Raw genomic sequence first — 17,961 nt, forward strand, 5'->3', positions numbered from 1 at the left:
CCTCCCTCCCACGCTCTTCCCTCTATCACTCTCCCTTTCTCCCCCTCCCACGCTCTTTCCTCTATCACTCTCCCTTTCTCCCCCTCCTCCCTCCCTCGCTCTTCCCTCTATCACTCTCCCTTTCTCCCCCTCCTCCCTCCCACGCTCTTCCCTCTATCACTCTCCCTTTCTCCTCCTCCTCCCTCGCTCTTTCCTCTATCACTCTCCCTTTCTCCCCCTCCTCCCTCCCACGCTCTTCCCTCTATCACTCTCCCTTTCTCCCCCTCCTCCCTCGCTCTTCCCTCTATCACTCTCCCTTTCTCCCCCCTCCTCCCTCCCACGCTCTTCCCTCTATCACTCTCCCTTTCTCCCCCTCCTCCCTCCCATGCTCTTCCCTCTATCACTCTCCCTTTCTCCCCCTCCTCCCTACCTCGCTCTTCCCTCTATCACTCTCCCTTTCTCCCCCTCCTCCCTCCCACGCTCTTTCCTCTATCACTCTCCCTTTCTCCCCCTCCTCCCTCCCACGCTCTTCCCTCTATCACTCTCCCTTTCTCCCCCTCCTCCCTCCCACGCTCTTCCCTCTATCACTCTCCCTTTCTCCCCCCTCCTCCCTCCCACGCTCTTCCCTCTATCACTCTCCCTTTCTCCCCCCTCCTCCCTCCCATGCTCTTCCCTCTATCACTCTCCCTTTCTCCCCCTCCTCCCTCCCATGCTCTTCCCTCTATCACTCTCCCTTTCTCCCCCTCCTCCCTCCCATGCTCTTCCCTCTATCACTCTCCCTTTCTCCCCCTCCTCCCTCCCACACTCTTTCCTCTCTCACTCTCCCTTTCTCCCCCTCCTCCCTCCCTCGCTCTTCCCTCTATCACTCTCCCTTTCTCCCCCTCCTCCCTCCCTCGCTCTTCCCTCTATCACTCTCCCTTTCTCCCCCTCCTCCCTCCCTTGCTCTTTCCTCTATCACTCTCCCTTTCTCCCCCTCCTCCCTCTATCACTCTCCCTTTCTCCCCCTCCTCCCTCCCACGCTCTTTCCTCTATCACTCTCCCTTTCTCCCCCTCCTCCCTCCCTTGCTCTCTCTCTTTCCTCTATCACTCTGTAGTATCACCCCCCCCCCTTTTACACAAATGAATCATTAAAAACATATTAATAATCAAACATAACTATAACAACAACAATAATACAATAATAAAAATATAAACAAACAACTTCCAAAGACCATTTCCACCCAAAGCTGAATGATGTGTGAATGGTAAATATTTATTACGTTTATTACCTAACATTTTCTAATCAAAACATCATTGTCCTCTCTCTGAGTGAAGGTGTATTTGTGATGAGACAGGTGGATGTCCTCTCTCTGAGTGAAGGTGTATTTGTGATGAGACAGGTGGATGTCACCTGCCGAGTGGCGCAGTGGTCTAGTGTGCCACTAGAGATCCTGGTTCGAATCCAGGCTCTGTCGTAGCCGGCCGCAACCGGGAGACCCATGGGGCGGCGCACAATTGGCCCAGCGTCGTCCAGGGTAGGGGAGGGAATGGCCGGCAGGGGATGTAGCTCAGTTGGTAGAGCATGGCGTTTGCAACGCCAGGGTTGTGGGTTCGATAAAATAATGTATGTGCTAACTGTAAGTCGCTCTGGATAAGAGCGTCTGCTAAATGACTAAAATGTAAATGTCATCTCTCTGAGTGAAGGTGTATTTGTGATGAGACAGGTGGATGTCATCTCTCTGAGTGAAGGTGTATTTGTGATGAGACAGGTTGATGTCATCACTGAGTGATGATGTGTTTGATGAGACAGGTGGATGTCATCTTCATCACTTGATATCAGACAGAGACATGTGTGACTATACCATTTCGATTTCCCACCTGGATATCAATAAAGTTCAATTAAAATCTCCCCCCAAAAAACAGACTAAATCTATTTACAGAAATAAAATTAAATTAAAAATGTGTCTGTCAGTTACTCTGGTGATGGCTGCTTTCATTCACAGAGTTTGGATTTTAACTGAGCCAAATATCTCCCTCTCATCACACATGATTTTGAACTAGGGTAAAGGGGCTCAGTGAACGTGGTGTGGAATGTGTACAGGTGGGTCAGTGTACCAGAGGAGACGCTGTAAAAGGACAGAGCGCCGGCCGGAAAGTCCAGATACACTCCTATACACTTTGTGTCCGGCCTGGGTACTGGCACAACTGAGATCCTGATATTATGAATAAATGTGTACTGTTCATTGCAGCAGAAAAGCCCCCAAGACCTCTTCTTCTCAGTAACCGATCTGGATGTATTTGTCACCCCAATGTCAACCCAGCCAGTCCATTCAACCTGCCAGTAGAAACGACCATCAGACAGGGGCTCCCTGCAGCGTACTTTGGCCCACTTATCCAACTTTTTTGTCCGATCTGAGTCATCTGAATCAGAGAAATCCAAATAAGGATATCGGTTAACCTGTGTTCTCCTCACCACCCTCGTGTTGTCCTCGGACAGAGTCAGGTCACTATCTGCTGACATATCGTTCAGCTTGAGCTGGCAGGCATCTGTAGCAAGACAAGGCAGAAAAACAGAAACATGTGTTTTATGTTATTTTCACAATTTGCTTATAAAAGTTTAGGTGCTTAAAAAGCCAGCTTTCTTTTCCTAAATGTAGTTTGATGACTCACATTTCCTCAGGCCTGGTTTGATTCTGGACTCTCCACCATGGTCCAAACTGTGGGACAAAGAAAGAGTCATGTAGGGCCTATTGAACCTGATTACAGTGGAGATTACCTTGATGATTTCACTATATAAACTAGAGTCTTGAAAGCCCATTGAGCAATGAGGTGTTAACAGAAGCAAAAGTCAAATCAACTAAATTTCCTTTTACCTGAGTTTCTCCAGTCTACAGTGTGGATCCTCCAGTCTAGCAGAGAGCAGCTTCACTCCGGAGTCTCCTGGGTGATTGAAGCTCAGGTCCAGTTCTTTCAGGTGGGAGGGATTTGACTCCAGAGCAGAGGCAAGAAACGTACAGCCTTTCTCTGTGACTAGACAACCAGAAAGCCTACAGAGAGAAGAGACAGCATAAAACAATGAACAACTGCTAGAGTATATATTTTTTAAGTTAAAACGTTTAAATTCCATTTAAGTGCAGTGCAGTTCACTAGTTCAATCATTCCTATTTGACTGTTTTCTGAAGTTTACAGTATGCTTTCACAATATCAAATGTGTAATCTACCTAAGAGTCTGTAAGGCACAGTTGGGGTTCCTCAGTCCAGCAGAGAGGAGCCTCATTCCAGAGTACCACAGGCTGTTGTCTCTCAGGTCCAGCTCTCTCAGTACTGAGTATGACCACAGGACAGGAGCCAGGGAGACACAGGAACGTCTGGAGAGATTACACTCCCTTAGCCTTGGGAGGGAAAAAGGGAGAGAATTTAACGCTACGTTCTCTTGGTGTTTCCATTGTTACGGTATAGTTTTAACAATGCGGTAATAAAAGGTTTCTTCTACTGTAACATGTGGAAGATTAAACATAACGGTTTATTTCTCACCCCAGAGTCTGTATCTGACAGTGTGGATCCATCAGTCCAGCAGACAGCAGCTTTACTCCAGAGTCGCCCAGTTTGTTGCAGCCCAGACGTAGTTCCTCGAGCTGAGAGACTGCTATAGCAGAGGACAAACTTCCACAGGACTCCTCTGTAACCCCACAACCAGTCAGTCTGTCCAACATGAAAAAAATGTATTAACTAAATGTAAAGGGGAGCTGTCATTAATCAAGAATACATTAACCTATAGGGCCAGTTTCAAGACACATTAAGCCAAATCCTGGACTAAGAAGCTAGCTAACAATCAATGGTAAGTGATAGGGGCATGTGTGCAATGTTTTTACATAAATGAACAAATCACCTAATGTCAAACCACATATGGAGTTGATTTGACAATTTTGAAAATTGCAGGCATTTCCCTTCTATTGATCCTGACCTTCCCCTTTAAACATGTTCATTACTCACCTCAGTATCTTCAGGTTACAGTGTGGACTCATAAGACCACTGGAGATCTGCTTCACCCCTGTGTCTGTCAGTTTGTTGTAGCTGAGATCCAGCTCTGTCAGACATGAGCCAGCTGCCTGGAGAGCCGAGGCAACGGTTTCACAAACGTCATCTTTGAGATCACAACTGGTGAGTCTGTGTGAAACAACCCCAAAAAAATTATTGAATTGTTCAAACTTGCCAACATGCATACCACCGTCATTTAAAGTTGTTTATCATTATATTTATTGCTTGTTTTCTTTGCCAGAGTAGATTTTGAAGGTTACTGACTGTTGAAAAGTGTTCTGCTGTGTGTTGTTCCAGGCATAGCACTCACCTCAACACAAGTGGCTGGCTGTGAGCACCCATCAGCACAGCCTTTAGAAGCTCTGGTCCCGATCTTCCCATGTTGATATGGCTAAGGTTAAGTGACTCCAGTCGGCAGTTGGGACTCCTCAGTCCAACAGAGAGGGACTTCAGGTCCAACAGGGCGTTGCCGCTGAGGTCCAGCTCTCTCAGCTGGGAGTCGGGCAGCTGTAGTGCAGATGCCACCGTTTCACAGCAACTCGTTGTAAGGCGGCAGTCCGCTAGTCTACAGAGGAGAGACGTTTATTATGGGAGATGTGGATGTAGTATAGGACTAATTAAATGGCTGTAAGACATACAGTGACATACTGTATATATCAACACTTCAACTCACATAGCCTTTCGGCAGCATCGAACAGCAGGGACCAGCCTCTCACGCCCCTCATCTGACGTGTTGTACTCTCTCACGTCCAGTTTGTCCAACACTTCCTCTGACATCAAGAGTACGTATGCCATCGCCGAGCACTGTGCAGGCGTCAAGTTCTTCTCAGCAGGGTTTTTGGATGTCAAGAACCTTTGAATTTCATTCACAAACGAGGTATCGTTCAACCCAATCAAACAGTGGAAGAGATTGATGCACCTCTCTGGGGAGGGATATTGTCTTTCGTCTGAGAGCTTGTCATTGATGTATTGGATGGTATTCTGGATACTCTCTTTGTCTCCCTCAGTCTGGAGCTGTAGGCATTTCAAGAGGATCTGATTGGACTCCAGTGAGATGCCCAGAAGGAAGCGGAGGAAGAGGTCTAGATGACCGGTCTTGCTCTTCAAAGCTTCATCCACCGCACTCCTCTGCAAGTCATGCAGTGTTTTCTGCTGCTGCTGAGAACCTCTGGGTTGTGGCCTGTAATCTTCGTCCTCACTGAAGTCATCACCTTCTCCAAAATACCCGTAATTCGATCTTGGTAGCCTGTTCTCTCTTGATGCAAACGGGTTGACATTTTCACTGACAAAGAGGTAGGCAACATAGAGTGCAGCGAAGAACTCCTGAATGCTGAGATGCACAAAGCTGTACTTGTTTGCTCTAAACATTGGGTCCTCCTCTCTGAAGAGCTCTGTGCACATCCCTGAGAGCAAGAAGCCTTCTTTGACATCAATGCCACACCCTCTCAGATCGTCTTCAGAAAACACCAGATTGCTCTTTTCCAAGTTTTGGAAGGCTAGTTTTCCAAGCTTCAGAATGATCTGCACGTCAGACTCTGACAGAATACGAGGATCTGGTTCGTTTTTCCCATTATATTTCTTGTTCTTCATGCTTGTCAGAGTGAGTAGGAAACGAATGTACATCTCAGTCAGAGTTTTAGGGACTTTTCCATGGTCATTTTCACTCAACATTTTCCCAAGAACCATGGCAGTAATCCAAGAGAAGACTGGAATGTGGCACATGATGAAGAGACTCCTCGATGTCTTTATGTGTGAGATGATTTTGCTGGACAGGTTCTCATCATCACTGAATCTCTTCTTGAAGTATTCTTCTTTCTGTGGGTCGTTGAATCCCCGAACTTCTGTTACACGGTCAAAACAGTCGGAGGGTATCTTATCAACTGCTGCTGGTCGGGAGGTTATCCAGAGGAGAGCAGAAGGAAGCAGATTCCCCTTGATGAGGTTTGTCAGCAGCACGTCCACTGATGTTGTCTTGGTTACATTAGACAACCTCTTGTTGTTATGGAAATCCAGTGGAAGTTGGCTTTCATCCAGACCATCCAAGATGAACACGACTTTGCAGTCGGCAAACTTCTTTGCATCCTATATCCCCCTTCAGTTAGATATCTGTTAGTTCAGGGTGGAAGTCACTCAGGAGTTCCAATAGATTGTAGTCATCTTTGATGAAATTCAAGTCCCTAAATGGAAGTGCGAAGACAAAATCTACATCCCGATTGGCTATTCCTTCTGCCCAGTCAAGGATGAACTTCTGCACTGAGACTGTTTTTCCAATGCCAGCGATTCCCTTTGTCAGCACAGTTCTGATGGGTACCGCTTGTTTGGATTGGGATTTTTCATTATGTTCCTCGGTCTTAGGGTCTAAAGATCTAAAGATGTCATTGCAGTTGATTGCATGGTCTTGATATGCTTTGGTCCGAGCCGTATCTTCAATCTGCCATACCTCATGCTCTTTATTAACCCCTTCACTCTCCCCAGTTGTGATGTAGAGCTCGGTGTAAATATTGTCCAGCAATGTTGGGTTTCCCCGTTTTCCAAGCCCCTCAAAGATGCTCCCAAACTTCTTCTTCATGTTGGACTTGCCCTTGACTTTTTGCAGATCTTCATCTAATGAGGGAAGAACATTGATAGTGTTGTGGGATGCATAAAATATCTTTACTTCCGTTTTTTATCTGCAGTATTCAGTACCGTAACGAACACAATACTTTCAGTTACTGGTTTCAAAGTCCGATTTCCTGCATGGGCGTGCCTTATTTTATTTTTTTCAGACTTTTATGAGTCTGTGTGTGTGTTAATCTACAACTGGTACATCCATTTTTTTACTTTAAAATTAATTATATACTATGTACCCATTGATTCTTGAAGAATACAATTTACAAATACCTCATGAGCTTAGTTCAACTGTCGTACCCTATCAGAACACAAAATATATGCTTAATTGTATTGTATTATTTGACAGGGACACTGCATATTAACTAATCAACATTTCTGTAATAATTTGTTTAGTTTTTTTGCATTCTTTTCTATTATAACAAAAATAACAATAAAGAATTGTCTTACCAGCACCATGTGAAGGCATAGTAACACTGATGTTTTGATAAACTGAACCTCCGACATTGCAGCCAACAAGTTGGGGTGCAACAACAACAGAACCACCCTGAGCTGTAATGGAGGACTGTGGTGGGGCAGGCTGAGCCGTAATGGAGGACTGTGGTGGGGCAGGCTGAGCCGTAATGGAGGACTGTGGTGGGGCAGGCTGAGCTGTAATGTAGGACTGTGGATGGGCAGGTTGAGCCGTCATGGAGGACAGCGGACCAGAGTCCTGGGCTGGAACGAGGGACTGAGGAGTCTGATCCATGATATCAGACAGTCAGTCTCCTCCCCCTGAGAGAGCCAGAAGCAAAGAGAGAACAGACAATATACACTGAACACTTTCCTTACATTGAGTTACACCCCCTTTTGCCCTCAGAACACCTTCCTAATATTGAGTTACACCCCTTTTGCCCTCAGTACACCTTCCTAATATTGAGTTGCACCCCCTTTTGCCCTCAGAACACCTTCCTAATATTGAGTTGTACCCCCTTTTGCCCTCAGAACACCTTCCTAATATTGAGTTACACCCCTTTTGCCCTCAGTACACCTTCCTAATATTGAGTTGCACCCCTTTTGCCCTCATAACACCTTCCTAATATTGAGTTGTACCCCCTTTTGCCCTTAGTACAGTCTCAATTCGGTATCAGTATTGTAGTCCTATGCCATAACCACAGAAGGCTAGAATGGTCATCATAAAGGATACATAGTTGACTTACAGAAAGATTCCCTAGTATATTTATTTTATTTAACCAGGTACGCCATTGAGTATTGTCGAGATTGCGTAATTCAAATCTGGTATTGGAATAAGAATCAAGAGATCTTCAATCCAAGCTTAATTTATTATATGCAGAATGTATTGTATGATAAGTATGAAAGTTCGTATACGGGCTCACTGTCAAACCACGCAGGGCCGACAGAGAACTAAGAATCTGTTTTCAGATTCTTTCTCAAATACTCTGACAGAAAGCAGTCCCTTCTTCTGTTGGCCAACCAGAGCAAAGGACTGAGTGTGGTTCAGCCAATCCGTTGGCGCAGGGGTGGGCCCAACTCCTCGGCACTCCATTTGTTACTAGACATGGTTGCTATGATAACCTGCAGAGCCAGCACCCAGAAAGACATCCTCCCACTGTACTCCATGTTCAAGGACAGTTTCACAGAATACAAAGAGGCAGTGAGGTCTAGTACTTTGAGACACAAGTTCTTATCTCCCCTTACTCCCTAAAACAGCTCCTCACATTAATCACAGCTTGCCAAGTGAAACAATCTACATCAATGCATTCCTTCCAAGGTAGTCATCTCATACAGATCCAATTATGAGAAAAATAAAACCCAACAATTCCCTCTTTTGACGCCCTCTAGGGTGTCACTCATTAAAATACAATACAAACAAAAATAAACACTTTTATTAATAGACAATTTGATAATAAAAGTCCTTCAGTCCTTCAGTCCTTCCATCGACACCCAACTTGCAAACTGTTACTAGTCATCAAAGAAGTTCAAACCATCACATAAGGAAAGACAAACATTCACATGGCTAACTTGATTAATAAAGCATAAAACACAGGATTAATAGAACACAAAACACAAGATTATTAAAACTCTAGGGTGTGATTAAAGATTTTTAAAGGGACATTTTTGAATTCCCTCTTTTGACACCATTTATGGTGTCACTCTAAACAGAGTATAATCACCCTTAAGAATAACAGGATATGGAAATTAAATCACAACATTTAATGTTAATAAAAAATAAAAAATTATAATTTTAACCCTCTATTCCTCCCCTACACCTAACATGTACTGAGTTGGCTACCAGCCACCCAGGAATCCTTTACCTTCACATCAGGAAGAATAAACAATCACAGTGGTTAGTAAAAACATAAGGTAATAAATGAGCAAGAACTGAAAATAAATGCGTGTATGTATTTTACTAGGCAAACCATGGATCATCCAGCTTGGTCTCAGAGTCAGTAGCAGAGTCACCCGCATCATCCTGGGCCGGTAACAACAGCATCATACCTGACGCCTGCACCACTCCTACCACTGACCTCCTGAGACAGGGGACGATGCAAGCAGCACAACACATTAACAGCAAAAACACAATTATTAGGGTCAGAAATCCAGTAACCACCATAGAAGTGTACTCACCAAACCAGTCACTCAGCCAGGAAATAAGACAACATCCACAAATAACAAGTATACCCATAGAAGCTATAACTTCATCCAGAACAGTCACAACAATAGTTTTCCATTTACCAAATATGTTATCAAACCAACCGTTTATGGAGCTATCAATACCAGAGTTCTCAACCAGTTCGTTCGCCAGCGTGGTGATGGTCACTCAAGCGCTTTGGTCACGGGCCCGTCCGGTGCTATATTGTTGGAGATGAAAGTACAGCACATATATCCAAACAGAACACAAACCCCGTCCTGCTCAGCCAAAAGCATATCTAAGCTATTCTATTCTGCCATGTCATTAAGCTAGTTGCCGCTGTCTGCTCAGCTAATCCCTTTATTGCATCACGAGTGTGGTTTATAAATATTTTGCTGGTTATATTAAATATAATTTATCCAATCTACATTTTTATTAATTGTTGACCATCAGAAAATACTTGATTCAAACCCAGCTGCGATCTGATTGTGGATCCCATCAATATATATATATATCCTTTCATCAAAGGCTCCCGGGAGGAGGTCCTACTTTCTATGTGACAACTCACCAGTCTCTGACACGTTTGATTGTTTGCATATGTAGTTGAGTTCACAATCAGTTATCACCACACAACCATCAGATGTCAGCACAGGCCTGGTTTTGGGTCCTACAATCCTCTGTCTGCAACAAATAGGAGAGATTAGTCATGTTCTCTTTCAGTTGTGATATTCTCTGTGTAGGAGCAGAGCTAAGATGCCCTACTCTGTATCCTATCTTACTAGTCCTAGAAAAACAATTAGAATCCCCTGAGACTTCAAATTGAGGCAACCCAGGTCGGGACGACCCCGTTATCGGGCTTGCATGGAGGATAAACCTGACAGAGAGTCAAAGCCTGTCAAGGGGAACGGAGTAGTTGTCAACCCTGGTTTGGCTGTCCCACAGGCAAAACAGTCCTCTTTAGACATAGTTTTTTGCCGTATACTGAATCCATTCCAACCACAGGTTAAGATTTCTATACCCCGTTTCCACCTGTACTACTTCCTCCAGGTCTATAGTTTTGCACTATCTTTACCACAGCCCCGGTCTCACTACCTCCATCAGAGAGGTTTACTCTAGAATTTCCCCTTTCCCTACGTCTAGCTGTCTCCTATGCCTTTTCAACTTGTGTTAGGTTAACTACTACTTCTGGCTGAAACAGGAGGGTCCGTGTGTGTTAGGAATATGGCCCCCACAATCAGACAGCTACCTACCGTCGGGAGACCTGTGAATCCCCACCCTTGCCCTGAGAACATGTCAGATGCCAGAGGCCAACCCATTGCTTCACCTTCTACCGAACTCACACAGGGATGATCAGACAGGGTAAGGGAATCTTCGTTAAGGAGCCAACCCCCGGACCCTTGTGGTTATCGGATCTTTCTCCTAACTCTGTGTTTGTTCGTCAGGTGTAGCTGGGTTTGCCTTTTTACAGTGTGTGACATGCACCCAGATGGATCTCTCAGCTGTTCTGCTGGCAAAAAGGCAGTACTTGGTAGGGCCCTTCCCGCCAGGCCTGATTCAGTCTCCTGGTTAGATAGAGTGGGTCACCTTCTCCTTTAGTTCACCTGTGGGGCACAAAACCTCTGACATACAGGTGTGGTTAATAAACTATCATATATGTTTTTTTTTTTTTTTTAAGTATTTTGTCCTCTCCTTCGTATATATTTAATATTTAATCCAACCATCCCCCTTTTGACACATGATTTGGCCATGTGTCAATATTACCACCTATCTAAACAATCACTTTAGTTAATATTGTTAATTCATTATCCAATTGCCATTCCTCCACTCTTTCTTCTGTTATTTTATGGTTCAAATCAAATATATTATTACCAAATTATAATCTTCTTCACAATTTTCACTGTACTATAAATTACCCTCAACTTAGTAAAATAAACTATCTTAAAGTCCTCCTCTCATGCCTTTAGAATTTACTAGTGTGGATGATTAAAATAACACCAGAATGTTAAAACAGAGTTCAGAGGCCATTGAAATCATTTAACGAACTGTTTAATCCCATAGTATACTAAACATTACCATTATTCTAAATATTTCATAAATGTTAGCTATCCCAAGTGTTCATTAAATCCTCATGACATTCATTCTCATAAGAAATCATATATACCCCAAACTCAGCCAAAAAGCTAAAAAACTCCATAAAATTCACTGTGTGCTCCTCTAAGACCTATCACCCTTGACCTGCTGAAACCCCCCAAAATTGAAACAATAAGGCTTTATAAACATCATACTAGGTGTGTTGTTTTTTTGTTTGAAAAACCCAATTTGAAAAACAACAACCACAAATAGCTTCCTCCAATTAAAAATAACACTACCGGTTCTAACCCTGGTGGAAATGAGTAGATGTTGGTGGTGTGGTTAGATTGGGTTTCTTGGCAGCTTCATTGGGGGTCCTGGTTGGGGTGTTGCATTCCCATCCATGACATACTTGGCAGCATTTCAGGGTTGGGTAGTTGCTGTGGCTGGATATTTGACCCTTCAGGATATTGGGGTGCTGGTTGTGGTTGGAATTGTTGGGCGCCTTGCCAGGTTGGCCTTTGACCTGGGTATCTGGGCCCACCCCCTTCTTGCTGTCCTCCATAACCTCGTCCTCTTGGTCGTTTGAAGTTTGAGGGTTGTGACCAACAGTCTCTAGCCATGTGTCCGTTCTTGCCACAGTTGAAACACCTCCTGTGATGAGGTACGTAGCCAGGATGTTGGGGTAAATCTGGTTCTGTGTACATCCCGACAAAGAAATACCCATTTGGCCCCACAGGAGCCATCATCTGGGGTCCCACCATTCCAGTTAGCGCCTGTACCACTGCAGCTGCTGCGGCGGCAACTGGATCAATACTCTGCACATTCTGCATATTCGGGGTGCTGGTCACAACCATCTGTTTGCCTGGTTTGTCTTCAGCCAGTTGTTTTTTCAAAACTTTCTTCTGTAGCTGCTTTAGTTCGTCTTCCTCCTTCCTCTTGCCTTCCCTCCCGTCTTTTCCCCCATTTATCTCGTGGGTGGATTTCAACACTTTAATTACTTTATCTGTCATTTTTGCCAATGTTGTTGTATCTATACTTTTGTTTTAAGAACTTTATTATTTATTCTTAATTGTAATTTAAAACCTTACTGACTCCAATATTTTGTATAAAAAGTGCTTTCAATGTTAAAGGTCTAATATTTTTAGGTTAAAACCAAATGGGTAATAGTAATACCATTAGACCACTTTATTTAACTAAATAACCAAAAATGCAAATATAAATGATACAGATATCCCCAGTCCTAACCCATCAATAATTGTTTGTATCAATCTAAATCACCCCCCTTCTCTCTCTCTCCTGACTCTCCAAAAGCCACACTCTCGCTGTCTCCAGCCCCTCCCCTCGCAACTCTCTCTCCCTCTCCTCTGGGAGCAGGTTCCTTCGAGGAGCTGTGTTAGTGTTTCCAATATTCTGTGGTTATTTAAAGTACTTTCATCTAGTTATTTAAATCAAATTATTCCCACCTAATTAGTTAAAGTTGGTGCATGTTTATATTTAAATGATAAACCGAATTATTTCAGTCTAATTGTTTAACCAGTATTTTGCAGGGTCAAACATTAAACGTTAAATCAAATAATAAACCAAAAAGCTTCAACCCAAACACCTAGAACCAGTATTATGCTATGTCAAACATCAAACACTGAATCAAATAATAAACCAAATTGTTTCAACACAACTATTCAAAACCAGTTCAGTCACACAATTAATCACTTTAGCTTTATGTTCCCAATTGTTATTGATGGGTTATATGGTTTAAACAATCACGAACCCAACAGTTATCCCCAAATTATACAGTTTGGACAGGCACAGACGTCTTTGAGCCCCAATTAGTTTTCTATCAAGGGATACTGGTTTATCATTCACACTCTCATTCATACGACCACACTCTCACTGTCTAACCTTTTATCCTGCTTCCTATGATTTTTAAGTCATAAACCGTACTGTCACACCACTTGTGTAAAATAACTTCTATGGGAGTCAGACCCCTCTAACCATAGTTCACTACTTATTTAAAACACATCCTATGGGAGTCACACCCTCTAACCATAGGTCACACCATTTATTTAAAATACATCCTATGGGAGTCACACCCTCTAACCATAGGTCACACTGTTTAATTAAAATACATCCTATGGGAGTCACACCCTCTAACCATAGGTCACAATGTTTATTTAAAATACATCCTATGGGAGTCACACCCTCTAACCATAGGTCACAATGTTTATTTAAAATACATCCTATGGGAGTCACACCCTCTAACCATAGGTCACAATGTTTATTTAAAATACATCCTATGGGAGTCACACCCTCTAACCATAGGTCACAATGTTTATTTAAAATACATCCTATGGGAGTCACACCCTCTAACCATAGGTCACAATGTTTATTTAAAATACATCCTATGGGAGTCACACCCTCTAACCATAGGTCACAATGTTTATTTAAAATACATCCTATGGGAGTCACACCCTCTAACCATAGGTCACAATGTTTATTTAAAATACATCCTATGGGAGTCACACCCTCTAACCATAGGTCACAATGTTTATTTGCTTTAAAGTGCCACCTATGAACTTCTAGTCATAGTTTGCACTCCCATGGGTTTAACCATCACAATTATCAAACATTTGCATAGTACATTATGAAATCGAAATAGTATACTGTAATTGTTATTTATAGTAGAATAGGGTTCACTTACATCAAACAGGTGTTTCACAAAATTAATTTGGATAAAGCCAATGTGCAAAACTTCAGTTATATTACAATAGGTGTTTTGCTTACCTTTATAGAAGCCCGGGCAATTTGTGAAACACAGTTCGATGACAGTGATGTCCAATAGGCTGGGTGAATTCCAGCGAAGTGAAGTTCCGCTACCAGATCACAGTCGGAGGTCACCAATTGTCGAGATTGCGTAATTCAAATCTGGTATTGGAATAAGAATCAAGAGATCTTCAATCCAAGCTTAATTTATTATATGCAGAATGTATTGTATGATAAGTATGAAAGTTCGTATACGGGCTCACTGTCAAACCACGCAGGGCCGACAGAGAACTAAGAATCTGTTTTCAGATTCTTTCTCAAATACTCTGACAGAAAGCAGTCCCTTCTTCTGTTGGCCAACCAGAGCAAAGGACTGAGTGTGGTTCAGCCAATCCGTTGGCGCAGGGGTGGGCCCAACTCCTCGGCACTCCATTTGTTACTAGACATGGTTGCTATGATAACCTGCAGAGCCAGCACCCAGAAAGACATCCTCCCACTGTACTCCATGTTCAAGGACAGTTTCACAGAATACAAAGAGGCAGTGAGGTCTAGTACTTTGAGACACAAGTTCTTATCTCCCCTTACTCCCTAAAACAGCTCCTCACATTAATCACAGCTTGCCAAGTGAAACAATCTACATCAATGCATTCCTTCCAAGGTAGTAATCTCATACAGATCCAATTATGAGAAAAATAAAACCCAACAGTATACATTTTCTTTAACAATAACAACCTGACCACGATAAGAGCGAGACAACGTGCAGCAAAGCAGACAATTCTTTAAAACTCAACACATAAACAGAAAACGTAAAAAACAAATGCACAACACTCGGTAGGATGTAAAACATATCTATATAACGGTTATATAGAGCTTTGAATCCCTAAAAAGACGACACTTACCGCATGTAAGTTGTCTTGTTGTGCCGTCTACAATGGTGCTCTTTCTTCCTCCTACTTTCTTTGGTCTGTTTCATGTTCTGGGCGTTGTAGAGGAGGATACTTCCTCAGTGTTGCCAACTCCTCAGTAAGTAAAGTAGCTATTGGCTGTCCTAAAAGTCACTAGAAGTCGCTAAATTACGTCAACACTCAATTTGCATCATTGGTCATGCGCTTGTAATTGTGATGGACGCTGTAGGAGAGAGGAATAACTTCGTGAGAGAGAATTTTTTTTGTATACAATCTACATTAACAATCTAAATGGACCACAAAAAAATAAGGGCGGGATCAGCCAGCGGCGGCTTCTCGCATGCGCGATTCATTTGCAGTCTGGACGCGGAGTGGTGAACATCTTCTGCTCTGAATACTCGCTAAATATAGCGACAAAGTCGCTAAATTGGCAATGTTAACTTCCTGAACTTTGCAGTTAACCGCAAAGTTTCATCATCTCTGTACTGACAGGGTTTGGTGACTGGATAGAAATTAATTCAAAGGAATAGTCAGAGAGGCGTGTCTTAGTTTATAATACAAAACTGTGTCTGTCTGTCTGTTTTATATACTTTGTATTTAAAGCACAAATGTATTAATAAAGTTGATTTTTCTATCAGTCTGTCTGTCGGTCTGTCTCTCTGTCCATCCATCTGTCTGTATGTGTTTCTTTCTCTCTCTCTTCATAGTAGGGATATTCAAAAATAAAATATATAAATATTTTTAAAAACATGTTGATTTTTCTGTCAGTCAGTCTATCAGTCTGTCTGTCTGTTTTATATACTTTGTATTTAAAGCATAAATTAATTAATGAAGTTGATTTTTCTGTCTGTCAGTCTGTTAGTCTGTCTGTCAGTCTGTCTGTCAGTCAGTCAGTCTGTCTGTTGTCTGTTGTCTGTCAGTCTGTCTATCTGTCAGTCAGTCTGTCTGTTAGTCTGTCTCTCTCTGTCCATCAGTCTGTCTGTTTTTCTTTCTCTCTCTCTTCATCATTGGGATATTCAATATATAAGGCCATGCGCTTCCCCCGAGTGGCGCAGTGGTCTAAGGCTGATCCACTAGAGATCCTGGTTCGAATCCAGGCTCTGCTGTAGCCGGCCGCAACCGGGAGACCAATGGGGCGGCGCACAATTGGCCCAGCGTCGTCCAGGGTAGGGGAGGGAATGGCCGGCAGGGAGGTAGCTCAGTTGGTAGAGCACGGCGTTTGCAACGCCAGGGTTGTGGGTTCGATTCCCACGGGGGGCCAGTATGAAAATAAATAAAAAATAATAATGTATGCACTAACTGTAAGTCGCTCTGGATAAGAGCGTCTGCTAAATGACGTAAAAATATAAATATTTTAAAAAACATGTAGGATACATAGGATACTAGTTGATTTACAGAACGATGCCGTAGTAAATGTATTTTATTTGCTCTTATTTAACCAGGTACCTCATTGAGTATACTTAAGCAATAAGGTCCAAGGGGGTGTGGTATATGGCTGATATACCACAAACCCCGGAGGTGCCTTATTGCTATTGTAAAATGGTTACCAACATAATTAGAACAGTAAAAATAAGTGTTTTGTCATACCCGTGGTATACGGTCTCATATACCATGGCTTTCAGCCAATCAGCATTCAGGGCTCGAACTACCCAGTTTACACATTTTCTTTAACAATAACGACCTGACCACGATAAGAGCGATACACCGTGTATCAAAGCAGACAGTTCTTTGAAACTCAACACATAAACAGAAAAGGTAAAAGACAAATGTACAACACTGGGTAGGATGTAACACATATCTATATAACGGTTATATAGAGCTTTGAATCCCTAAAAAGACGACACGTACCGCATGTAAGTTGTTTTGTTGTCCTGTCTACTCTGGGCGTTGTAGGGTAGGCTCCTTCCTGTTAACCGCAAAGTTTCATAACCTCTGGCAACGGTTCTGTTCTAACAGGCTTGGTGATTGGATAGAAATAAATTCAAACAAATAGGCAGAGAGGCGTGTTTTAGCTTGTATTACAAAGCTGTGTGTGTGTGTGTGTGTGTGTGTGTGTGTGTGTGTGTCTGTCTGAAGCTGTTTGTCTCTGTCTGTCCATCTGTCTGTCTGTCTCTCTCTCTCTCTCTGTCTGTCCATCTATCTCTCTCTCTGTCTGTCTAGGGCCTAGGTCATGTTTAAATTAAGGGATTAACATTTGCCAGGTATAATCTTTGGGATTTGACTCCTTGATGTTAAATTGGGAAATATATTTTTGGGTGGTGGTGGTGGAGGAGGAATAATGGTCTGGGGCTGTTTTTCATGGTTCAGGCTCCTTAGTTCCAGTGAAGGGAAATCTTAACGCTATAGCATACAATGACATTCTAGACCATTCTGTGCTTCCAACTTTGTGGCAACAGTTTGGGGAAGGCCCTTTCCTGTTTCAGCATGACAATGCCCCCGTGAACAAAGCGAGGTCCATACAGAAATGGTGTTTAGAGATCGGTGTGGAAGAACTTGACTGGCCTGCACAGAGCCCTGAACTCAACCCCCTTCGAACACCTTTGGGATGAATTGGAACGCCGACTGCGAGACAGGCCTAATCGCCCAACATCAGCGCCCGATCTCACTAATGCTCTTGTGGCTGAATGGAAGCAAGTCCCAGCAGCAATGTTCCAACATCTAGTGGAAAGCCTTCCCAGAAGAGTGGAGGCTGTTATAGCTGCAAATGGGGACCAATTCCATATTAATGCCCATGATTTTGGAATGAGATGTTTGACGAGCAGGTGTCCACATACTTTTGGCCATGTAGTGTATTTTTGGTTGGTGGAGGAGGTGATTCCTTCTTGATGTTAACCAGAGAGAATATATTTCTGGGTGGTGGTGAAGGTGATTCCTTTCCAATGTAACCCAGAGAGAATATCTTCAGTTCTCCTTTCTTCACCTCTTTCTTCCTCTTACCCGGAGAGAGACTCTTCAGTGACACAGACTCCTTCCTAGAGTTACCCAATG

General features: G+C 43.0%; 1 long non-coding RNA gene and 1 pseudogene across 2 annotated transcripts; both read right to left on the reverse strand.

The window, feature by feature from the left end:
- Positions 1-1,559: 1,559 nt before the first annotated feature.
- LOC311115785 (NACHT, LRR and PYD domains-containing protein 3-like) lies at positions 1,560-7,402 on the reverse strand (annotated as a pseudogene). Its single transcript has 9 exons — positions 7,054-7,402; positions 4,670-6,600; positions 4,307-4,561; positions 3,952-4,125; positions 3,493-3,660; positions 3,180-3,350; positions 2,832-3,005; positions 2,629-2,675; positions 1,560-2,505 (listed from the first exon to the last, which is right to left on the reverse strand). The product of its transcript is annotated as an NACHT, LRR and PYD domains-containing protein 3-like (transcript).
- A 504-nt stretch (positions 7,403-7,906) lies between these two features.
- Positions 7,907-16,878, reverse strand: LOC311115787. The gene is made up of 2 exons (XR_014611312.1): positions 16,822-16,878; positions 7,907-15,196 (listed from the first exon to the last, which is right to left on the reverse strand). It is a non-coding gene; the product is annotated as an uncharacterized lncRNA (long non-coding RNA).
- Between the last annotated feature and the right edge of the window lie 1,083 nt (positions 16,879-17,961).

Source organism: Coregonus lavaretus (genome assembly GCF_964263955.1).
Source record: "Coregonus lavaretus genome assembly, contig: HAP1_SCAFFOLD_351, whole genome shotgun sequence".
NCBI lineage: Eukaryota > Metazoa > Chordata > Actinopteri > Salmoniformes > Salmonidae > Coregonus > Coregonus lavaretus.